At 35.8% G+C, this 26,176-nt stretch overlaps 2 long non-coding RNA genes across 2 annotated transcripts; both read left to right on the forward strand.

The window, feature by feature from the left end:
- Window positions 1-5,543: 5,543 nt before the first annotated feature.
- Window positions 5,544-6,413, forward strand: LOC128292897 (uncharacterized). Its single transcript, XR_008282880.1, has 2 exons — window positions 5,544-5,683; window positions 6,111-6,413. It is a non-coding gene; the product is annotated as an uncharacterized LOC128292897 (long non-coding RNA).
- A 17,538-nt stretch (window positions 6,414-23,951) lies between these two features.
- LOC108473166 (uncharacterized) lies at window positions 23,952-24,856 on the forward strand. Its single transcript, XR_001869671.2, has 2 exons — window positions 23,952-24,087; window positions 24,522-24,856. It is a non-coding gene; the product is annotated as an uncharacterized LOC108473166 (long non-coding RNA).
- The last annotated feature ends 1,320 nt before the right edge of the window (window positions 24,857-26,176 follow it).

Here is a 26,176-nt window from a genome sequence, read left to right on the forward strand (position 1 = left end):
AAAATCTGGAGTTAGACCGGGGAAAGAAAAAGATAGTGGACTAAATCGATATAGTTGATCGTATTTTGTTTCGAGGTAAGTTTTCGGTAAATAAATGCAATATTCTATTATTTTATGTTAATTTTGTTAATTTCCAGCATGTGTATATTTATTTTATGAAATTATTCAAAGAAGACTCAAGCATGAATTGACGGAGAAGTAATTTCCGAAAGTCCCGGTTGAACCTTAGGAATGTGTAGGATACAAATGCCATGACATTAGGGTTTAAGGATACCATGTAAGACCATGCCAAGGCATGGCAATTGGTAAGGTTTCTAAGGCAAGGAAATCATGTAAGACCATGTCAAGACATGGCATTGATAAGTTACTATAAGGCAAAGGTCCCATGTAAGACCATGCCAAGGCATGGCATTGGTGAGTTCATAAGGCAAGGATACCATATAAGACCATGTCAAGACATGGCAATGGTAAGTTTCAAAAAGATACCACGTAAGACCATGAAAAGTCATGGCAATGGTAAGGTACCCGTGTATCCTTAGTATTCCAAGTGGTTCAACGGGAAAATTTAAAGAGAATATCAAGGTAAGGTAAGGTAAGACGAGTTATACTAAAAAGGTAAGACCAGTTCATGCTAGAAGAGCAAAGGTAAGTACATAATGTTCATGTATGCTTGATAAGGAAAAAGGTAAGTAAAATGTATTAATAAATTTGATTAAGTAAGTAAGTATTTAAGTAAGTGAGTAAGTGAAGAAGTTTAAAATATGTCTATGACAATTAATGAAGTTGCATTAAGTAGTATCATTCCAAGTAGTAAGATAATTCTTATGAATGTTGTTATTTATTTGCATAGAAACTTACTAAGCTTAATGCTTACCCCCTTTATTTTCCTTCTTTTTATAGTTTTGTCAAGCTAACTCGGGGATCATAAAGTACGTTGGAGGTCCGAGCACACTATCACGAGGATTATTTTAGTATAGCTAGACGTTTTATTTTGAGTATGGCATGTATAGCATCGTAGCCATTTTGTGTGTATGATCTTATGATATGGCTGATGAATGGTATGTAAATGCTTGATAATGATTAGCTGTTGAAATGGCTAATCAAGGACATGTTTGGTGTTATGTATGCCTAAATGCTAGTTATTCCATGGAAATCATGAAAAAGGTGAAATTAGCTTTAAAACAGTATCGGACAGCAATAATGATGTGAATTTGGAAAATCACTAAAATAGTAGAAATGGATTTAGATAGTGAATGAGATATAGAATTAAAGCTTGATGAGTCTGCTTTCATATGGATGGAACAAAACAGGTATATGAGTTATATTTTATGAGATATTTAAATTTTTGTAAAACAGGGCCAGAGTGATTTCTAGATCCCCTGTTCTGACTTTGGAAATTCACCAAAAATTGTACAAAGATAATTAGAAGTCATTCTTTACATGTACAAATTCCTTATTGAGTCTAGTTTTATGAGAAACAAACACATAATAATTGAAACTCTGTACAGGGAGATATTTAATTCGTAATACACAGGGGTTAGAATAGTTAAACCCTGAAACAAGGGGAATTTAACTAATAAACTGCACTAGTTAGCCTGAAAAAAAATTCTAGAAAAAATTTAGTTGATAGATATATGAGTCTAGTTTCAGGAAAAATTCACGGAATTGGATTTCGAGTTTCGTAACTCGAGATATGAATTTTTAAGCGACTATGACGTAGTTAGCCAGCTTGTCTGGAAGTTCTAAAATAAATTATTTGAGCTGTTTAATTAATGAATTAAGTCCATTAACACCTCGTGCTCGACTCTGGCGACGGTCTCGGGTTCGGGGCGTTACACTCTGGGTAAAAAAAAATACCCTTTGTTAGCAAGAATACCTCTTCTCATACACTACTGGCAAACCTGTAAAAGAAAAGAGAAATAAATTCAACGAAGTTAACTAAACTATTGAAATTAAGTGAAATAACCAAACCAAATTACACCAAATTACCGATCCCCAACAACGGCGCCAAAAACTTATCACATGTGAATATAATATGCGATTTGTGCAAGTATACACATCAGATTAAGTAAAAAAGTGATGGTTGAGTTTGTCTCCATAAGGACCGGATTAGGTATAGAATTGGTCAAGTTATTATAATAAAGTGCAAGTAATGTTATGTTATGGCAAAACAGAGTTAAGTATGCAGTGATAAAATAAATTAATAAGAATGAGTGTGAACTGTATACTAACTTATATTGGAAAGTGCTAAGGCAACGCAAAAGTAAGAATACAATGGAAATTATGAGAATAATTATGTGAATAATATGCAACAAATAAATAAACGACTAAGAATGCTATGACAAAGATACTATGGCAAAAGATAAGGGTTACGCAATGTTGAGTGGGAAGGTCGGGATTACTAAGAATCTACTTTTCCTGTCAGCAATGCCTTAACAAAATCATACTTAACCTAATGCTTAGAAGAGTTCTAAAATGGCCTGCTTCTTACGAAAGCAGAAACCTCAAGTTACCTTGCCTATGTGTTAGGCCTTTAATATGGTACCCTACACTGTTCCCTTCTGTATGAACGTTGCTCTATGTCTAGAGTTAACTACAAGTATCTCTCAAGTACTTGCTCATATCATTCAACCATGGTTTAACTAATCTAACATTTTTAGAATTTAGATTAAATTTAGGATATGCTGCACAGTTGACTACGTCTACAAATTGCTCACATACATTGTAAAGAATAGTATAATTGAATGAAACAATAAAATAATTCAAATTTAAACTACAACCATTAAAGATAGTTAATGTGTAATCAAAGTAACCCCAAACTTATGAGATTTAACTCATAGGTTGGCAAGTAAAATTCAACTTAAACATCATTTTCATCACTATAATTCTCAAAGGAACAAATTGGAAATAATGGAAGAACATCGGGAAGACAACGTTCTCTTGTCCAATCCTCACTCCAGTTGCACAATGTCCTGAGGTGGCTAAGAGGGGTTGCTTTTATTTTTCCTCTTCCTATCTCTAGTAAGTTGCTACCTTTTATTTCGCCAAAGGATCTCTACTCGCTGTTCCGCCCTCTAAGGTTTCCTCCTTTGCTTCTTTTTAAATTGTTTTTTTTTCTTTTTCAAGGTATCGCACAACCCAAGATTTATCTTCTCCTATTTTCTAGGTAGATTTATCTGGTACAAGTAGAGTTGGGCTAAAACTTGTCGAAACCCTTTTTTATTTTGAAAATAATGGGAATCAACTTTTGAAAACGAAAATGTGGAGTCGCCACCAATCTCTTGATTTAGGTGTGATTGGACCACCTATTAAAATGCTTTATTAAATGAAAAATAAATTTGGTTTAGGTAAAAATAAAAAGAAGCGGGTTCGGGAGTCGGTTACACATGATGAAGGGTTAGCACCCTCATTACCCCCAAAAACTGGTACCAAATTGATGTGATGCTGTCCTTATATCAAAAGTTTTAAAAGAAAAGATTTTCCGAAGTATAAAAAATGTTTGAATAGCTCAAATTAGTGGTAAAAAATCTCTTGTTCCAAATATATGCGGTTTCATACCTAGTACGATTGGATACGATCCCTTATACCTTTAAGATGCGATCGATTTTCGTCTTTTGAAAAAAAAACCATACATTGAAATTGTAAAAGGGTTATCCAAATATTTGGTTCTTCGGAAAAGTCATGCCCAGTACGATTGAGCACGATTTTCCGAATTCCCTAAATATTAGATATTGCCTTATTTCAGAATTTTTTGAATAACTGAAATTTAGAAATTTACTTAAAAACATGTTTATTGAAAATAATTATGATAAAATACAAAGTTCAAATCAAATTATATATGAAATATTTAAAACACAAATTCATTCGAAATTGATAATTAGCATGATAACTTAAATAATGTATTAATATGAAGGAATGACCATACATGATATAAAATAATGTACATAATAAATTTATGAAACATGTATATACAAGTAAAAATTGGGTATAATTATTTGTAAAAATGTAAGAAAGAAACAAAGTAAATATATAAGTTATATAGGTAACAAAAGTTTCTAAAAAAACAAGGTTATATACAAAATGTAAAACTATATTTACACATAAATTTAGTGATATGTATTTATAAAATTATGTTTATAAAGAGAATTTGGAAATAAATAATATTTAATTTTACAGAACAAATTGATTTAGAGTGACGGAACATATAGATAATACGCATAAGGATAATGAAATATGAGAGTGTATACAATAAATATGATTTAAAACATGGTTCTTTAAAGTAGTATATTATACACATAAATAACTTTGAAATAGGATATATGCATAGCGAAATGTTTACATAAAGTTATGCAAAAATATTAACATGTACTATAGTAAAAATAATTTAATATGGGCTATATACATATGAAGAAATATTAGAAATAATCGTATGTCAAAATATTATTTAATTAAAATATGAATTATAAGATTAACCATAACTTATATACGTAATAATTTTAGAAACACAATTATACAAGTTTATTTAAAAATATATATGTATAAAAATATCTTGGCTTTAATAATGAATGCAAATTAAATATAAGTTCTAAATATATGTTCAATAATAACTTAAATAATACACAAAATATGTGGGATTTTCTTTTGAATAAGAAAGATATGTGAATAAATCTAAAAGAAATTATATGTATAAAAATACTAATATTTAAAATGTATGTAAATCATATATACCAATAATTTTTGTATATGTATAGTTAAAATTTAACTAATGTATACAACATGCGATTTCATTTTAAAAAAAAACAAATACATATATAACATTAATAGGTGAATAAATAAAAAATAGTTAAAAGTATATAATAATTTAATGTTAATAATGTTCATGGAATAAAACCGATTATTATGAGGTATATACATGTATAATAACGCATAAAACACTACATAGAATAGTATGCAACATGTGGAACTTCAATTATCCAAATTACAACAAATAAGTAACCAACAATACAAATGATACAATTAATATTAACATTGCAAATAATATAAATGAAAAAAATAAAAAAAACAAAAAAATAAATATTTACATATTAATAAAGCAACTCAAAATATATGAGTAAATAAATTCAAATTTAAAAATATAACATAAATCTAGTAAATTACTTAATGAAAAATCAAAGTAAAGTAAAAAGAATAATTTACAACTAAAATATGCTTCGAATAATAAAAGGATCCATGTTTAACATGCGTGAATTCACAAGGATTAAGATTGAAATTATCCACGATCCCGAAACCTGCATGGAAACATGGGCTAAAATGCAACATCAAGCAAAACTTTAGGGAAGATTTTTAAGAAAACAAAACCAATTAGATGCAAAAAGGAGTTAATCGCAATGCAGCGTGATTGGGAAGGGCTTGCTACACAAATATGCCATTTTAGGCGCTTCAGCACAGACCCGGGTCCCCAAACGGGTTGAGGCGAAGACCCTCCCCCCTCTCATACGGCACCGTTTTTTATTTGGATGTTAAATTCCAATTATTTTCTCCAAAACGCAGGTAAGAAAAACAAAACCCTTGCTTTGCTAGACTTTATCCCATTGCGCAGCCACTAACCTCCATTAATTTGGTGGCTAATAGCACAGACAATGGACGGATCTTACCCATGGATGCCAAGACTTTTGGGAATCTGGTAAGCCTGCTTCCTTTCCTCTTTTTCTTATTCAAAAAAAACAAAAATCTTATGTTTTTCTTTTTAAAAATGAAATCCAAAAAAAACCTTAACACCACTCGACCCTCGCCTACATCTATGCATATTTGAGATGTTTGGCTTTCATCGGTGTCGATCCGAGTTCATCCTCATATATTCGTGCTAAATTTACGAATCAATCAAAAAAATAAAGAATAAATCTGGGATTCACCTTTCAAATTTTGGGTTAGATTTTTGAATATCTAATGTGTATGCGTATATTGAGCGTGTATATTCTGTATGCGTAAAAAATCAAGGTACAAATAATGGCTTTTTATAGCCAAATTTATAGAAATAAAAAAAATACATTTTCCCTCTGTCATTTGGCTGTACATTCTGTTGTTGCTTCTTCTCGTATATTCTTTTGCAGATATGGAGCAACGCCCGTACGGAGAGAATTGCTCGTGAAAACCGTGATTGCAGCACTGGTGTGTTCTAGAAACCCCTAGTGCTTTCGGCTGCTAAGATTCCCCTTTTTGGTTCTTTCGAGTTTGGGCCCTTTTTGCAAATCGGGCTTAAGGATATTGGTCTTTGGGCCTCTGTATATGTTTGGGCTATTCGGGCATTAGACCAGATTTGTTTTTTTTATTATTATTTTGGGTTAGTGTTTATTAAAGGTTGTAAATGGACTATTTGGACTTTATTTAGGTTTATTTGACTGGCTATTTATTTATTGAGAGTGTGTAAATAAAATAAAGGCCCGGGAAAAATTGGTTGACTACAGCAGCCCCTCTTTGCTTATTGACGTGTAACGGGAATAGAGCAAAGACTTTAAAAGAACCGATTTTGCTTGGTCTTGTTGAATTTTAGCTTTTTGGCGCTTCTCTTTTCCAAACACTTTTAGGAAGATTAAATTAAATCTGCTCTATTGCCGATACATGGAGATAAAATTCACCATTTTCAATCTGCTCCACTACCACTTCGGGGAGATAAGATCCTCAACCCTCAGTCTGCTTCCTTGCTACCTCAGGAAGACTCATTCTTCAACCTGCTCCCTTGCTACCTTAGAGAGATGAGGCTGGACGTAAAATCTGCTCCATTGCCAATACATGGATATAAGATTCACCACCTGTGAAGATCTACTCCGCTGCGACTTCAGGGAGATAAAATCTTCAATTCTCAATTTGCTTCCTTGCTACCTCAGGAAGATCAGACTCCTTCAACCTACTCTCTTGTTACTTCAGAGAGATGAGGCTTAAGGCTTAAATCTACTTCCTAGCCGATACATGGAGATAAGATTAGCCATGTAACACCCCGTACCCGAGTCCGTTACCGGAATCGGACACAAGGTGCACACAGACTTAACTATTTTCACAGTCCATTTAGAAATTTCCAGACTAGCTGGTCACTGCATCACTGTCGCCTTAAAAATCATATCTTGAGTTCCAAAGCTCGAAAATTAGTTTTGTAATTTTTCCCTGAAACTAGACTCATATGTCCACCTACAGATTTTTTTCTAGAATTTTTGGTCGAGCCAATTAGTACAGTTTATTAGTTAAATTCTCCCCTATTCCAGGGTTCGACTACACTGACCTTCGTGCGTTACAAATTGAATGTCTCCTTGTACAGGGCTTTAATACTGATGCCGTTTGTTTCTATAGAAAGTAGACTCAGAGAGGAATCTATACATATATGGCATGACTCCTAATTATCTCTGGTTAATTTACAATGAATTTCCAAAGTCGGAACAGGGGATCCAGAAACCGTTCTGGCCCTGTTTCACGAGAACTTTAATATCTCTTAACATATAACTCATATGACCGTTTCGTTTCTTCCATATGAAAGTAGATTCATCAAAGTTCATTTACATAATTTATTCACTATTTAATACCATTCCTAATATTTTTAGTGATTTTTCATATCCACATCACTGCTGCTGTCAGCATCTGCCTTTAAGGTAGGCTTTACCTATTTCATGATTTCCATGATTCAATTGGCCCTTTTTGCATACATAGCACAAAGTGTGATCATGATTAACCATTCCAATGGCTAATCGTTTCAAAACAATTCCATACCTCATAATGATCAACATACAAACGATTATGGTACTATGCTAAAAACGTATATAAGCCATTTTCGCATGGCTATCCAAGTTTACACAAAACCGAAAGGTACATGACCTTCAACAAAAGGGTAGTCCTATACATGCCATTTCAAAGTTCAACCAAAATTGTACCAAAATGGGGGCTTTGATAGTGTGGGAGACTTCGACTTCCAAAAATCCCGAGTCCGATAGCTGACGAGCCAAAATCTATAAACAAAGAAACAGAGAAAACGGAGTAAGCAATTTATGCTTAGTAAGTTTGAGCAAGAAATTCCAGCACAACAAAAGCATAGCATTCATAAAGCTAACGGATAATTTCATATGCACAAATTCTCAATATCCTACTCATTTCACATTCCAACCCCTATGTTCATACATAAGGGATCATCTTAGCCAAATACCGGAAACTCATTACTCGACTGAGCGAATATTATTCGAAGGGAATCAACTAATTCAAGCACATACGAACATACCTCATTGCTGGAATTTTTCAAGCGTATTAACTGAAAATTTTACAGCAAGATCGCTCATTCTCGAATCACGTACCTTCGGAATTTAACCGGATATAACGACTCGCTCAAATGCCTTCGGGACGAAGCCCGGTTATAGTGACTCGCACGAATGCCTTCGGGACTTAACCCGGGTTTAGTAACTTGCACAAATGCCTTGGCTTAGCCCGATTTATTAACTCGCACGAATGCCTTCGGATCCTAGTCCGGATATAGTCACTTAGCACAAAGCCTTCGGGACTTAGCCCGGACATCATTCGAATAACCGAGCACAATTATCAATAAATTATGACACATTCGTATTTCATTTTCATTAGCAAAACTCAAACACAAGGCACTTTTCACACTTGCAATTTCGCTCAATAGCCACACAAAAGAGCATGATTTTAATTTGCTTTAAACATGATCTAATCAATTCGAATTTAAGCTCTATTACTCAAGAACTTACCTAGGATGTCGTCGAACGATTTCAATGGCTATTCGACCACTTTTTCCTTCCCTTTGTCGGATCTAGTTCCCTTTGCTCTTGAGCTTAATTTAACAAATAAATCGATTTAATCATTTGAGCATCGAAGAGGAATACAAGGTACTTAGCCAATATATATACTCATTAGGCATCAAAGTCGCATGTGTACGAAATCATGAATCGAACTCAACACATTAGTTAATATTCCTCTTAGCCAATTTTCTAAGCCAAGAATAGGCATCAATATGCTTGCCTCTAACCGAATGCATGCACACCAATTTCCCTCATGTGGCCGAATATGCATGTCCATGTTGAGGCCAATTATACACTTAATACCACACAAAAACAACATACATTTTACTAACTAACGATTACATATCGTAGCTCAATACACTTCTCTCATTTACTTCATAACCAAAACATCATCACAAGCAAATATACACCTTGAAATAGTATATATGTCATACCAATACATCATGTACAAACATATATACATATATATATGCTAGAGCCGAATCTCAAGTTGATTGTAACTAAACATGAACATAATTTCAAAACACAAATCTTACTTTCCATGCAATGAGCATAAATCACACTTTTGGATGTACCATGGCCGAATACATCACAACACCATAATTTTGGTCATGATTAAACAAAGAACTTAATGTCTTACTCAAAATACTAAAAAGAAAGTCCAAGAGCCATCAATCCACCATCACATATATCATTAGCAAGCTTCATATTTAACATGCAATGGCATTAACACAAAATCCACCTTGGCCAAATACCATCCCCATGATATAACAAAGGTTTGAACCATGGGCTAACAAGAGCATCAAGCTATCAACTAAAAACATGCATGAATCTCATGGCACAACCTCAAACATACCTTAATCTTGATGCAAGTATAGCCAAACCTCTTCCTAATCCTCTTCCAAACCAAGCATGAAGCAAAATTCCTCCTTCCCTCTAGTATTTTCGGTCAAGAGAGAATGAAAATGGATGAACAAATTTTTTCTTTTCTCTTCCTCAATACACTGCAATGGGGCATGCATGAGACCATTTTTTTCTTTTTCCATTTCTTTATTACCCATGCTCATTAATTTATTTTTTTCACCCATGATTCACCAACAAAACATGTCTATGACATGTTTTGCCCATATTTCTTTGTCAAGGCCGCCATCACTTGTAAAAAGAGGGTATTTGACATGCAAGGCCATTATTTTGCATGCATGCTTTAATTAGTCATCACACATTCCCCCATCATACTTTCAAAGTTTTCTACTAGGTCCTTTCTAGTGAAATTCACATTTATAACTCTAAATTAAAGCATCAAAAATGTCACACATGAGTTAACACATATTATAGGCATCAAAATAAATATCAAATTATTTTTATGCCTCGGTTTTTGTGGTCCCGAAACCACATTCCGACTAGGGTCGTTTTAAGGTTATCACAAGCCATCTGTGAAGATCTGCTCTGCTTCAATCTTAGGGAGATAAGATCTTTAATTCTCAGTCTGCTTCCTTGCTACCTTAGGAAGATAAGACTCATTCATAAACATGCTCTCTTGCTACCTCAGAGAGATAAGGCTTGGTGGTAAAATCTACTCTATTGCCTGATACATGGAAATAAGATTCACCATCTGCGAAGATCTACTCTGCTGCAATCTCAGGGAGATAAGATCTTTAATTTTTAGTCTGCTTCCTTACTACCTCAAGAAGATAAGACTCATTCATAAACCTGCTCTCTTGCTACCTCAGAGAGATAAGGCTTGGTGGTAAAATCTGATCCATTACTGATTCATGGAGATAGGATTCACCATCTGCGAAGATTTGCTCTGCTGTAACTTCAGGGAGATAAAATCTTCAATTCTCAGTCTGCTTCCTTGCTACCTCAGGAAGATAAGACTCATTCTTCAACCTGCTCTCTTGCTACCTCAGAGAGATAAGGCTTGGTGGTAAAATCTGCTCCATTACTGATTCATGGAGATAAGATTCACCATCTGTGAAGATTTGCTCCGCTGCAACTTCAGGGAGATAAAATCTTCAATTCTCAGTCTGTTTCCTTGCTACCTCAGGAAGATAAGACTCATTCTTCAACCTACTCTCTTGCTACTTCAGAGAGATAAGGCTTGGTGGTAAAATCTTCTCCATTACTGATTCATGGAGATAAGATTTACCATCTGCAAAGATCTGCTCTGCTGCAACTTCAAGGAGATAAAATCTTCAATTCTCAGTCTACTTCCTTGCTACCTCAGGAAGATAAGACTCATTCTTCAACTTGCTCTCTTGCTACCTCAGAGAGATAAGGCTTGGTGGTAAAATCTGCTCCATTGCTGATACATGGAGATAAGATTCACCATCTGCAAAGATCTATTCCGCTGCAACTTCAGGGAGATAAGATCTTCAATCTTTACCAATGTTGCTACACTGCCCTCTGGGGGACCTATCCTGTAGACTCCATTTTATATGCACATGCTTATGCCAAGTAATTAGGATGCTATGATCGAAATGACCCAATGCTCCTAAATGTGTTATGAATAGTATATGAAAAAATGAGGATGATTCCATTTTAACAAATTAAGGTATCGTCACTCGTTGCTCATTAATATGCTGTTACTGCCGCATTTGCTCAACTATCATCTTGAAGGAGTATCCCAAAGAAACAACCTATCTCGTCTGGCGAGCTTGCCCCAATATAGTGCCAACGCCCTCTCTACTACTCCTTTTGAGACAAAACATTGTAACTCATAGTTGAATTTTCCTTTGTTTAATCTGCTACCTCACTTCTCAGGTGCTATAGCCAAATGTGTATTTCTGCTCTTTCTATGAACGTCATTTCCTTTTTCTCGAGAATAAAATTGCATCATCAATACTATATCCTGCCTGTTTGCTCCATTATCATTTGGACAGAGATCTAAAAAAGGCGATTTATCCAAATATATCCTTGAACTTGAGCATATTCTAAATAATTATCTCACTTAAGCTTCTTGCATTATCTAGAAACTCCTAGAATAATATGCAAAACTTCTATTGTAAAAACATCACTAGTTCATTCATCATTATGTCAATGCAACATGCTTGCAATCAAATCGTGATAATGAACAAGAATGGAAATTAGCCTTGAATTCAAATTAAATTATCAAAAGAACAATAATGGCCATTAATTTAGGAATGTATATCTTGAAAAAGAAAGGATAAAGATAACCAATTTACTGAAAATGAAGACTAGGTACCCTTGTTATTGCAACCTGAGCTTCTCCGTACAAACTTCTTGAAGACCAATTCAAACTCAACATGTGTTTAGGAGATCAGAAGAACTTTGTCAATGCCCCAAGATATAACATATTCCCTTCATGGTTAATTCAAGTATATCAAGATCACAGCCTCCTCACTTTGGATCCATATTTGAGCCGCCCTTTTCGGGTTTTCAACTCAAATCCCCTTTGGTCACAAGGCGCCTTTTTCGGGTTTTCACCTTGGCCTCTCATTTTTCTCTTTTTCTTTCTTTTTTATTATTGGGTCTCAAAGCGCCCTTTGCAAGTTTTCACTTTGGCCCTTTCCATTTTTATTTGAGTATCAAAGTGCCCTTTGCGAGTTTTCACTTTGGCCTTTTTTTTTGAAAGTCTCAAAGCGCCCTTTGCGGGTTTTCACTTTGGCTTCCCTCCCTTTTCAAGTGTAGTACTTTTTGACTGCATCTGAGTTCACTGGATTAGATAAATTTTTTCCATCCATTTCGGCCAGTATTAATGCACCACCAGAGAAAGCTTTCTTCACCACATAGGGCCCCTCCCAATTCGGCATCCATTTACCTCTGAAATCTTTTTGTATGGGAAGAATCTTCTTCAAAACCAAATCTCCCTCATGAAACTCTCTTGGGCGAACCTTTTTTCATAAGCCCGCATCATTCTTTTTTGATACATCTTTCCATGCTGAATAGCTTTTAGCCTCTTTTCCTCAATCAAGTTCAACTGATCATAACGAGACTGTATCCATTCTGCTTCATCTAACTTTAATTCTGACAAAGCTCGAAGAGAAGGTATTTCCACTTCAATGGGCGGAACTGCTTTCATTCCATAGACCAATGAGAACGGTGTTGCCCCAGTAGAAGTTCTGACAGATGTTTGATAAGCATAAAGAGCAAATGGCAACTTTTCATGCCAATCTTTGTAAGTTTCGGTCATTTTCCCCACAATCTTCTTGATATTTTTGTTAGCTGCTTCCACTGCCCCATTCATCTTAGAACGATATGGTGACGAGTTATGATGTCTGATTTTAAACTGACTGCAGACCTCTGCTATTGTACTATTGTTCAAATTCAGTGCATTATCAGATATGATCTTCTCAGGCATTCCATATCGACATATAATTTCCTTCTTTAAGAATCTACTGACTGCCGATTTAGTTATGTTGGCGTACGAAGCAGCTTCCACCCACTTGGTAAAATAATCAATGACTACAAAAATGAAACGATGTCCATTTGAAGCCTTAGGTGAAATTGGCCCTATGACATCCATGCCCCACATGAAAAATGGCCATGGAGAAGTCATAACATGCAAGGGCGAAAGAGGTACATGAATCTTATCACCATAAATTTGACATTTGTGACATTTCTTAGCATAATTGATGCAGTCTCCTTCTATGGTTGACCAATAATAACCAAACCGCATAATTTGTCTGGCCATTGTGAACCTATTGGCGTGCGTTCCACAGACACCTTTGTGCACTTCTTCCAAGATTTTCTTGGACTCCACGGCATCCACGCATCTCAAAAGTACCTGATCTTTCCTTTTTTTGTACAAGATCTTTCCATCTAAAACATAATCGCAAGCGAGCCTTCTCAGCGTTCTTTTGTCATTATCGTGGCTTGATCCGGATACTCACGATTTCTCACATACCGTAATATATCCTGATACCAAGGATGATCATCTCTTTCTTCTTCCTCTATATTATAACAATAAGACGAGGCCTCATAAATACTCATCCAAATGGGCTTCACATCCTCTTGTCTGCTTACTTTGATCATGGAAGCCAAAGTAGCCAAAGCATCTGCCATTTGGTTTTCATCACGCGGGAGATAATTGAAAGTAATATCATCAAAATCTTCAACTAACCCCCAACACCAGCCTTCTATAATTGATTAGCTTGGCGTTTCTTGTTTCCCATTCACCTCGAAGTTGATAAATCACCAATGCAGAATCACCATATACTTCCAATGATTTGATCTTGCATTCTATTGCTACTCTGAGCCCCATGATACATGTTTCATATTCTGCCATATTATTCGTACAATCAAAATCCAATTTACATGTGAATGGATAATGATCTCCATCTGGGGATACTAGAACTGCCCCAACTCTATTACCCACAGCATTTGAGGCTCCGTCAAAATTCAATTTCCAACAGTGACCTTTTGTATTGTCTTCTTCAGCAGCTGCTACATACACTATCTCTTCATTGGGGAAGTCAAAATTCAAGGGCTCATAATCTTCTAAAGCTCTACCGCGTAAAATCTGCTATTGCACTCCCTTTACTGACTTTTTTGACTCATGTAAATTATGTCAAATTCAGAAAGCAAAATTTTCCACCTAGCCATCCTTCTGTTCAAGGCATTTGATTCCATCATATACTTTAAAGGATCCAACTTTGAGATTAGCCAGGTTGTATGATACAACATATATTGCTTCAATCTTCGTGCTGTCCAAACCAAAGCGGAACACAAATTTTCAATTGGCGAATATCTCAACTAACACTCAGTGAATTTCTTACTGAGGTAATATATCGCCTTTTCCTTTCTTCCTGATTCGTCATGTTGACCAAGCACACATCCCATTGAATTACCAAACACGGTCAAATACAATATCAATGGCCTATCTGAACTTGGGGGTGATAACACTGGAGGACTTGACAAATATTTTTTAACTTTATCAAAAGCCTTTTGAAATTCATCATGCCATTCCCCTGGGTTATGCTTTTAAAGAAGACAGAATATAGGGTCACACTTCTCCGTTAATTGAGAAATAAACCGCGCAATGTAATTTAATCTTTCAAGGAAACCCCGAAGTTCTTTTTGGGTACGTGGTGGAGACAACTCCTGTATAACCCGAACCTTATCTGAATCAATCTCAATTCCCTTCTCACTGACCACAAAGCCCAATAGCTTTCCGGATCTAGCCCCAAAAGTACACTTCGTGGGATTAAGCTTTAACTGAAACTTTCTCAATCTCATGAACAACTTTCTTAAAACTTCAATATGTTCCCTTTCAGTTCGAGATTTGGCTATCATATCGTCAACATACACTTCAATTTCTTTGTGCATCATATCATGGAATAAAGTTACCATAGCTCTCTGATATGTCGCTCCAGCATTCTTCAATCCAAATCGCATCACCTTGTAACAAAACGTACCCCACAAGGTTATAAAAGTAGTCTTTCCCATGTCCTCAGGATGCATCTTGATCTGATTATACCACGAGAAACCATCCATGAAGGAAAACAATGAGTAACCAGCCGTATTATCCTCTAGTGTATCAATGTGAGGTAAAGGGAAGTTGTCCTTTGGGCTCACTTTATTTAGATCTCTATAATCCACACACATTCGGACCTTGCTGTCTTTCTTTGGGAACTTGCACCACATTAGCTACCCATTCTGAGTATTTGATCACCTGAAGGAATCCCGCATCAAACTGCTTTTTAACTTTTTCTTTGATCTTTAAGACAATATCTGGCCTCATTCGTCGAAGCTTCTGCTGTACTAGCTTGCAATCTTCTCTTATAGGAAGGCAATGTACTACAATATCAGGACTTAAACTGGGCATATCCCGGTATGACCATGCAAAAACATCTTTAAATTTCTGAAGTAACTCAACAAGGTCTCGCTTTGTCTCTTCAGCTATGCATGTTCCAATTTTTACAACTTTCCCCTCTTCCAAAGTCACCATATCTATGGCTTCTTTATAAGGCAAAATTTGTTTTTCCTCTTGTTCTACCATCCTTAACAAGTCCGGAGATAAATCACAATCTCTGTCATCTTCAAAGTCTTGAGATCCCTCTAAACACATGTCTTGCTCAAATAGTGATTCTGAGTCAGTAACAGCGTCACTCATGATATTAATATCCAGGGACCTATTATAAGTACAAGAATATACAAATAATGAATGAATTTGGTAATTATTGCTTTGTATGATATGTTTATGAATAAAAGAATGATTGAAGAAAGAATCAAGATAATTATTTAGATAAAAAGAATAACACAATTGCTTGTGAAAAGAATAATATTTACTCAAAATGATAGCAAAAAATGTACTTCATTGAAATAATGATGTTTGAACATGAGCCTATTTCATAAAGAAATCTTTATTGTTTCTAGGCCTAAAACAACAAGTTTGTTTTGAACATTACTCTGAATGAGCTCTAAAAACTACAGGGAGATCCTCCGCAGTCCAATTGTCTAGAACACTCCCAGGCTCATATGGATGAATATTTGACGAAATCCCCTCTTCAATTATCTCTTCAAAAATAGCATTGATGTACATGTTTTCCAATGCGTCTTCCATGCTTTCTTTCCCCAACATACCTTGTTCAGGATAAATAATGCCCCTTGATACAAAAGTCTTGGAGATATGAGGAATTATCATGGGCTCCTACTTGATTTCCCCACCACTCACTCGTGCTCTTCTTCTTTCTTGTCTTCTTTCTAGTTCCTTTTTCTTTTGTCTTGCATCTGGCCTGAACCCCAAACCAAAGCGATCCTATTTGTCTTTCAGCATTGGAATTGCAATTCTTCCTTGAAGGCATCTTCCAAGTCCCTTTCCTAGTACAGCTCCCCGGCCTACCATCAATTGTGAACCCATCATCGTGGTTTTAGACATTTTTAGCTCCAGAATTCTACTTCCCTCAGTAATGAATGTTGCATTCACAAACTCCAAAGACCGAAAAGAGCACTCCATGGCTTCCTCATTTGTTTCTACATACGGTGCATCACTACTCACGGTCGCGATAATATATTCTTCAGCATTTATCGTTACCAATCGCCCTTCGGACACCAGCTTCAGCTTTTGATGTAACGATGAAGGTACTGCCCCTGCCGAGTGTATCCAAGGCCTTCCCAACAGGCAGTTGTAAGAGGGCTTAATATCCATTACTAGAAAATCTATCTCATACGTGGTTGGTTCAATCAATAAGGGTACTTCTATTTTCCCCATGACTCTCCTCTCCGTGCCATCAAATGCTCGAACTATGTTCTGACATCCCTTCATATGAGAGCTATCCATAGGTAACTTGTTTAGTGTGGGCAGAGGCAGCACATTCAATGCTAAACCGTTATCTACCAATACCCCTGGCAATGTGTATCCTTTACATCTGGTAGTTATATGCAAAGCTTTAGTAGATCCCATCCCTTCTGGCGGAATCTCATCACAATTGAAAAAGATAAAGTTGTTTGCACTTATGTTGTTAACCAACCGATCCAACTTATTGACGGAGATATCATTGGTTACATAGGTTTCATTTAGCACCTTCATCAATGCACTCCGATGCACCTCTGAACTCAGAAGTAGGGTCAATATAGAAATGCGGGCTGGCTGTTTACGTAACTGTTCCACTACACTGTACTCGCTATGTTTTAGAAATTTCAAGAATTCCTTAGCTTCCTCTTCTTTCACTGGTTCATTAACAGGTACATCAAGTTCAACTGCTTTTCCTTTCTTTTGCTCAACTAGCACCTCTCTTTCTTTCATCGGTTCTGTTCGGGTATCATATCGCCTTCCACTGCGTGTGTGAGACCCTACATTTTGATCCCCCTTTAACAGGCTAGCTAAATTCTCCTTTCCCGGGATTGTCACATTACAGTCATAGTTCCATGGGACCTGTTTATTATCCTTGTAAGAAAAAATTGCTGGCTTCTGAATTATAATCTTTGGCGCCATTTGAACTCCTCCTTCATTCTTAGGACGTGAGATAATAACCACAGGATAATTGGTTTTTGGTCTTGATGTGGACTCTGACACACATATATACTCTTCCTCATTGACCTACTCATAAAACTCCATTTCCTTGTTGTCTATCAGGCCCTGAATAACAGCTCTGAATTCGTCACATTCCTGAATTCTGTGTCCCTCTTTGTGATGGTAATCACAATAATTCTCCATCCCATTATCATTTCCTTCTGTGCTTGAAGTAACTAATCCCCTTCTTTCCATCTCTTTCCAAACTCATTTCAAAGGAGTCTTTACTTCTGAAACATCCCTCTTGGTCCTTTTTCCAATACCTTCATCTATTGCATTTACCCCGCCATCAGTATGATTAGGCAGTGGATTTTCAGCACTGGGCGCATTATCAAATTTGACAATACTTATCTGGATAAATCTCTCAACCACCTTCTTAAAAGTGGTGCAATTTTCTATCGAATGACCCACAATTCCTGCGTGATACTCACATTGGGCATTAGCATTGTACCATTTAGGGAACGAAGGCTGTATTGGCTTTAAGTAAAAAGGTGCCACCACATATGCATCGAACAAACTTTGATATAATTATTTGTATGTCATAGAAATTGGTGTAAATTGAATCTTCTCATTATTCTGCCTGGTCCCTGACTCTTGCCGTGATGAACCCTGACTAGCAGTTGTTGCTTTTGGTTGACTCACAGTAATAGACTTTGAATATCCCACGTTCGCATTGTTCACCTCATTCTCTTTCTTGCATGGCACAGACTTTTTAGCACTTTTTCCAGCATCTATCCTTCCATTTCTTATGGCATTCTCAATCATTTCTCCCGTCATGACCATATCCGCAAAGCTCTTCATGGCACTTCCTAGCATATGAGTTATAAACGAGGCCTTTAAGGTGTTAATAAAGAGCATCGTAGTTTCTTTCTCTAGGAGCGGTGGCTGAACTTGAATGGCCATTTCCCTCCATCTCTGCGCATACTGCTTAAAACTTTCGTTTGGTTTCTTCTCCATATTCTACAGAGTAATTCTATCAGGAATTATATCTGTTACATGACTGTATTGCTTCATGAACACCTGTGCTAAATCTCTCCATGAACTAATTCTATTTCGATTCAATTGATTGTACCATTTAGCAGTTACTCCAACCAGGCTATCTTGGAAGCAATGAATCAGTAATTGATCATTATGAACATACCCTGTCATCCTTCTACAAAACATAATGATATGAGCTTCAGGACAGCTTGTTCCATTGTATTTCTCAAATTCTGGCATCCTGAACTTGTATGGCAGTACTAAGTCTGGGACCAAACTTAAATCATTTGCATCATTCCTAGGATGTCTATCACCACCCTCCATTGCTCTGACCTTTTCCTCCAGCCATTTGCACCGTTCTTCTAACTGCCTTTGTGATTCTGCCTTTGCTCTTTCTTCTTTTGCAACTTCATCCAAATCAGGGACCATTGGATTATGTGAGTTATTACCAGGATTATAACCTGAACCAGCTTGAAAATTCATTGGAACCAAAACCCCGGCTTGAAACTGCTGAGGCCTGATTGTAACAGATGGCTTCTGCAAATTAATCTCTGGTTGCGTCTGCATATGTACAGAAGTGAAGCCAGGAGGATATTGGGGGTTTTCATTACTTTCTCCCATATTATCCATTGGACCTTTTCCTTTGTCCATTCTTCCCATCAGCAATTGGGACAACTGACTCATCATCTCTCTTTGGGTCTCCATCATCTGTTCTTTCATCTCTTGCTGCATCTTAACAAGTTGTTCTTGCATCTGTGACTGCATATGCTCTTGCATATCCTTTTGCATTTGTTCTAACTTTTCCAGTCTTTTGTCCATTGACTTAGTCTTTTTCCTCATACCGTAGGGATGCGTATTTGGTGTGTTTTGGTTGGTTTCTAGATTACTGAAATAATTTTTAATTAATTAGAATCTTATTATGATCTTTAATACATATGATGTAATGTAATGCAAATGCATGAACGCAAAGAAGGCATCAATTCTGATTCAATTCCTTTTAGAAAATTTCACTAGAAAATAAAACTCTTTACATAAAACTGAGTTACAAATACTACTTCGCCCTAACACTCAGGGCCTTAATTTTCCTAAGCAATGAAGCTAGTTCTTATCCCCTATTTGACTCCAACTCGTACTTCACACTTAATACGTTTGCCTGTACTACCAAGGACTGCAAGTAGTCAGCTACTTCTCGAATTTGCGTTACAGCTTCTCCCATGATGTAATCCCTGCTTCTAACTTGGTCCTGAGAGTAATGAAGTTGATTCTTCCATTGCTCCTTATTTGCCTCCAAGAACTCAATCCTCATTTCACAACTCTGCAAGGCCGTCTCTAACTTTTCTATTTTCCCTTTCATCTCCTCGATCTTACTTAAGCTTGCTTTCAACTCTATCACAGAATTACGATTCTGATATAAACACAGAGATCTCTCAAGTTCGGCTACTCTGGCTCTTAATTCATCTTTTTCATTCTTACTCTCCGACAAACTTCTTTCCAAGGTTTCATTCCAAACTTGAGCCTCCTGGAACTTCTTTTCCTATTGGTCTACTTTAGCCCTTTCTTCTCGAACCTCTTGGTGCCATTGTTTCGAAGTCTTTCCTAGCCCAACAGTCCTCATTGATAAACGCTGCTTTTTATAATCTGTTTTCAAACTTTCCAAATCTTCCTCAACTTTACCCTTCCTTTTCTGTAGCTTTTCTGCTTCTGACTTTTGAATCTCCACTTCTAACTTTAAGTGCATCTTTTCTTCTTCCAACTGCTCGATTTTCTTCCCAAAATCGGAACTCTTCTTCTCAAAATCTTGCTTTATAATTTCCAACTCTGATAGGGCAATTTGTACCTTTCCTCCATTGGCCGAGCACTTTCTGAACTTAGTCTAGGAATATTGTCATTGACCATTTTCCTAAATCATCCATTATATTCGGGTGTTACCATAGAACCAACAGTCAACCTTTTCATCCAGTGCATTTGCCTCCAAGCATCAGACAACTCTCGAACCTTCTTCCTATAGTGGTCTCCTTTATATGGAAGCTCACACTGAGCCAACCCGTGCGTCGTAGGTATGAACTGCCTCGACTTATACTGCCTTAGTGCAAGTAAAGGAGTATATCCAGTAGCTCTCCAGATTCCTAACAATGGCACCCAATTATAGCTCCCATATCGATACAAGATTTCATCAGGAACCATCCAAAAAGCTGTCCACTCTACATCATCTTCTTTGAAATTTTGGAGAATTTCCATCCATTTCTCTTTCGAAATATCATCTCTCCTTTGTATCGCTATCTCTTCTTTTAACGGGGAGTAACCTTCGGAGAAAACTCGGTACGATACCTTATCTACTTTCCAAAAATGCCCGTGAAACCATACCATTAACAACTGTGCACAGCCAATAAATCGACCTTCCCCTGCCTTTTGGCACATGCTCAAAGATCTAAACGTCTCACCAAGATGTGCGAGCACAAAGTGACTCCTTTCCCGAGACGATCAAACAAATCAGTGACTGCCTCATTAACATGTCTTAAAGCCCTAGGAAAAATCACCAAACCAATAGATGCTTAAGGCAAAAATTTCAACCCTTTTCTTCTCATTCGGGTGCGTCAAAATCAAATCTCTTAAATTTTCCCAAGGAATACACTTACTATCCCCCTTCTGTTGAATTTGAGCAGTGACCCAAGATTCACTCATCCCCGAAATATTCACTAGCCTCTTCGCAAAAGTTTGACTATTAGTAAGCTTAGCATAAATTTTCCTGGCTTGAGCCTTTGGACTCCTCAACAAAGTAGTGTATTCTTCTAAGGTAGGAACCAAATCTACTTCTCCAAATGTGAAACAATTATAAGCAGCATTCCAAAATTGAGACATACCTCGGAACAAACGCTTGTCCACTTTAACATCGAGCAAGTACGGTATATCACCATAACTCTGGTAGAACAACTGTTTAGTATCCTCATCCCAACTAGTCCATATATCCTTCAACTCCTGCAGCTCATTCTGTGTTACATTGATGCGGGTAAAGTTCTGCAACTCTGATGTATATCCTTCTGTCAGGCTATCCCCTTTCTCGGTTTGCAACTTTTTTGACCATGCACGGACGGCCGCATTATCCTCAACTTTACTAAGAAATTCATTCTCCATGTTAAAATTTCTAATTTAGTAATCGAATACGAACCAGCACCTCTTTTAGTATGCAATGTCATGTAAAACACAACCAAAACAAAACGCAAGTTAGTATCAAATACGAGTAATAAAATACAAATATAACAACAAAGATAATCATAATACACATATGGGCAATGACTAAGGCTTATCACAGCTCTACCTAATGATAGCTCTTAAGGTTCACTATATGAAGTTCGGTTCTAGAGTAAAGGTACCTGAACCAACAGATTCATCAATCCTCACCCATTATAGGCTCATATAGATTGAGTTCAGTTCAGGGGAATACATTTCTCTATGACCATGTGGAGATGAAAATCTCACGAAATCATAGGTACGGATGTATCCCGAAAGCAATCCACTAGCCCGTACGGAGGTGAAAACCTCACGAAAGCATAGTTTTTTACTCCCACTTAACAGGTATAACCACAGCGGTCATGCAATGTTATGCCATATTTATTAGACAAGACTCGAAACACAACCATCACACAAGCAAATGCAATTCAAAGAATCATAATTTTTCAAAACAAATTTTCAATTAAAAGGACAGCAAACAATCAATTTTATGGCTTAACTCTCTTTATTCAATCCTCAGTGGAGTCGCCAAGCTGTCGAAACCCTTTTTTATTTTAAAAACAATAGGGATCGGCTTTTGAAAATGAAAATGTGGAGTCGCCACCAATCTCTTGATTTAGGTGTGATTGGACCACCTATTAAAACGCTTTATTAAATGAAAAATAAATTTGGTTTAAGTAAAAATAAAAAGAAGCGGGTTCGGGAGTCGGTTACGCATGAGGAAGGGTTAGCACCCTCATTACGCCCAAAAACTGGTACCAATGTGATGTGATGCTATCCTTATATCAAAAGTTTTTAAAGAAAAGATTTTCCGAAGTATAAAAAATGTTTGAATAGCCCAATTAGTGGTCAAAAATCTCTTGTTCCAAAGATATGCGGTTTCATACCTAGTACGATTGGATACGATACCTTATACCTTTAAGATACGATCGATTTTCGAATTTTGAAAAAAAAACCATACATTGAAATTGTAAAAGGGTTATCCAAATATTTGGTTCTTCGAAAAAGTCATGCCCAGTACGATTGAACACGATTTTCCGAATTCCCCAAATATTAGATATTGCCTTATTTCGAATTTTTGAATAATGGAAATTTAGAAATTTACTTAAAAACATGTTTATTGAAAATAATTATGATAAAAATACAAAGTTCAAATCAAATTATATATGAAATATTTAAAACACAAATTCATTCAAAAATTGATAATTCACATGATAACTTAAATAATGCATTAATATGAAGGAATGACCATACATGATATAAAATAATGTATGAAATAAATTTATGGAACATGTATATACAAGTAAAAATTGGGTATAATTATTTGTAAAAATGTAAGAAAGAAACAAAGTAAATATATAAGTTATATAGGTAACAAAAGTTTCTAAAAAAACAAGGTTATATACAAAATGTAAAACTATATTTACACATAAATTTAGTGATATGTATTTATAAAATTATGTTTATAAATAGAATTTGGAAATAAATAATATTTAATTTTACAGAAACAAATTGATTTAGAGTGAATATATGAGTAAATAAATTCAAATTTAAAACTATAACATTAATCTAATAAATTACTTAATGAAAAATCAAAGTAAAGTAAAAAGAATAATTTACAACTAAAATATGCTTCGAATAATAAAAGGATCCATGTTTAACATGCGTGAATTCACAGGGATTAAGATTGAAATTATCCCCGATCCTGAAACCTGCATGGAAACATGGGCTAAAATGCAACATCAAACAAAACTTTAGGGAAGATTTTTAAGAAAAAAAAAACCAATTAGATGCAAAAAGGAGTTAATTGCAATGCAGCGTGATTGGGAAGGGCTTGCTACATAAATATGCCATTTTAGGCGCTTTAACACAGACCCAGGTCCCCAAACGGGTTGAGGCGCGGACCCTCCCCCCTCCATACGACACCGTTTTTGATTTGGATGTTAAAATACCAATTTCCAATTATTTTCTCCAAAACGCAGGTAAGAAAAACAAAACCCTTGCTTTGCTAGACTTTATCCCATTGCGCAGCCACTAACCTCCATTAATTTGGTGGCTAATAGCATAGACAATGGACGGATCTTACCCATGGGTGCCAAGACTTTTGGGAATCTGGTAAGCCTGCTTCCTTTCCCCTTTTTCTTATTCAAAAAAACAAAAATCTTATGTTTTTCTTTTTGAAAATGAAATCCAAAAAAAACCTTAACACCACTCGACCCTCGCCTACATCTATGCATATTTGAGATGTTTGGCTTTCATCGGTGTCGATCCGAGTTCATCCTCATATATTCGTGCTAAATTTGCGAATCAATCAAAGAAAATAAAGAATAAATCTGGGATTCACCTTTCAAATTTTGGGCTAGATTTTTGAATATCTAATGTGCATGCGTATATTGAGCGTGTATATTATGTATGTGTAAAAAATTAAGGTACAAATAATGGCTTTTTATAGCCAAATTTACAGAAATAAAAGAAAATAAAAATACATTTTCCCTCTGTCATTTGGCTGTACATTCTGTTGCTACTTCTTCTCGTATATTCTTTTGCAGATATAGAGCAACGACCGTATGGAGAGAATTGCTCGTGAAAGCCATGATTGCAGCACTGGTGTGTTCTAGAAACCCCTAGTGCTTTCGTCTGCTAAGATTCCCCTTTTGGGTTCTTTCGAGTTTGGGCCCTTTTTGCAAATCGGGCTTAAGGATATTGGTCTTTGGGCCTCTATATATGTTTGGGCTATTCAGGCATTGGACCAGATTTGTTTTATTATTATTATTATTATTATTTTGGGTTAGTGTTTATTAAAGGTTGTAAATGGACTATTTGGACTTTATTTAGGTTTATTTGACTGTCTATTTATTTATTGAGAGTGTGTAATTAAAATAAAGGCCCGGGCAAAATAGGTTGATTACAAAACTAATATGCACTGAATGCTCACTAGACACCTTCCCAACATTGCCACCGCATACGAGCTGGCAATCTGACCACCCTTTTGCCCTGGCAAAACTTTTCTCCTTTTTTTCTTGTTCTTTATCTTGCACTTGCCAATACCACAAAACACAACCCTTCCATGAGCAATTAAAAGCACCTAATATTGAAAAGCAGCCCAAGTTCTAATGCAATTCTAAAAATACTAATGAAATGTCCTAAAATGCAACTAGATTTACTTAAGTACAGACAATTAACTAGGTCTAAAGGCATAAAATATAACTCTTTTCAAGAGTTATTAGATATATATATATATATATATATATATATATATATATTTTGTTCTTTTTTTTTGTGTGAGAAAGTAGAGAAGGATCTCAGGATATTTGTAGCAATTACTATTCATTCTCTCATTCTTTTTTTCTTTCTTCTTGTCTTTGTATTTTTATTTTGATCAAGCTAGCGTGAGTGCAATGCATTTCAAGTTAGGAGATCAATGTAAATCCTTTGATTTGGGTACAAACATAGGAAATCAACAAAAAATGGTCAAATTGGCTTATAATGCTACTAAATTTTAAAAAAAGGCTAAAGTTCAAATTGTCTTCTATTGATTCAAATTGTCTTCTATTGATCAACACCAAGGTTGGCTTTTTAGGCTCAAAGTGGTTATTCCTTTATGCCCTTTTCATTTCAATACATTCCAAAATCCAAGATACAGTCTCAATATGAATAACAATGCAAAATCCCCTATTCTGAATTTGAAAATTCACCAAAAATTGTACAAAGATAGTTAGAAGTCATGCTTTACATGTACAAATTCCTTATTGAGTATAGTTTTATAAGAAACAAATGCATAATAATTGAAACTCATGCAGGAGATATTTAATTAAGTAATTCACGAGGTCGAGTAGTCGAACCACAAAGCAGGGGACTTTAACTAATAAACTGTACTAGTTGGCCTGAAAAAATATTCTAGAAAAAAATTATTTGATAGATATATGAGTCTAGTTTCAGGAAAAAATTTACAAAATTGGATTTCGAGTTTCGTAACTCGAGATATGAATTTTTAAGCGACTATGACGCAGTTAGCCAGCTTGTCTGGAAGTTCTAAAATAAATTGTTTGAGCTGTTTAATTAATGAATTAAGTCCGTTAACACCTTGTGCTAGACTCTGGCGACGGTCTCGGGTTTGGGGCATTACATTTATTGGTATCAGAGCAAAGGTTTAGTCGGTTCTCAGAATTTTTAGTATGAGTAAAAGTCTAACTATACATGCCAT

The sequence above is a fragment of the Gossypium arboreum genome, chromosome 1, assembly GCF_025698485.1.
Source record: "Gossypium arboreum isolate Shixiya-1 chromosome 1, ASM2569848v2, whole genome shotgun sequence".
NCBI lineage: Eukaryota > Viridiplantae > Streptophyta > Magnoliopsida > Malvales > Malvaceae > Gossypium > Gossypium arboreum.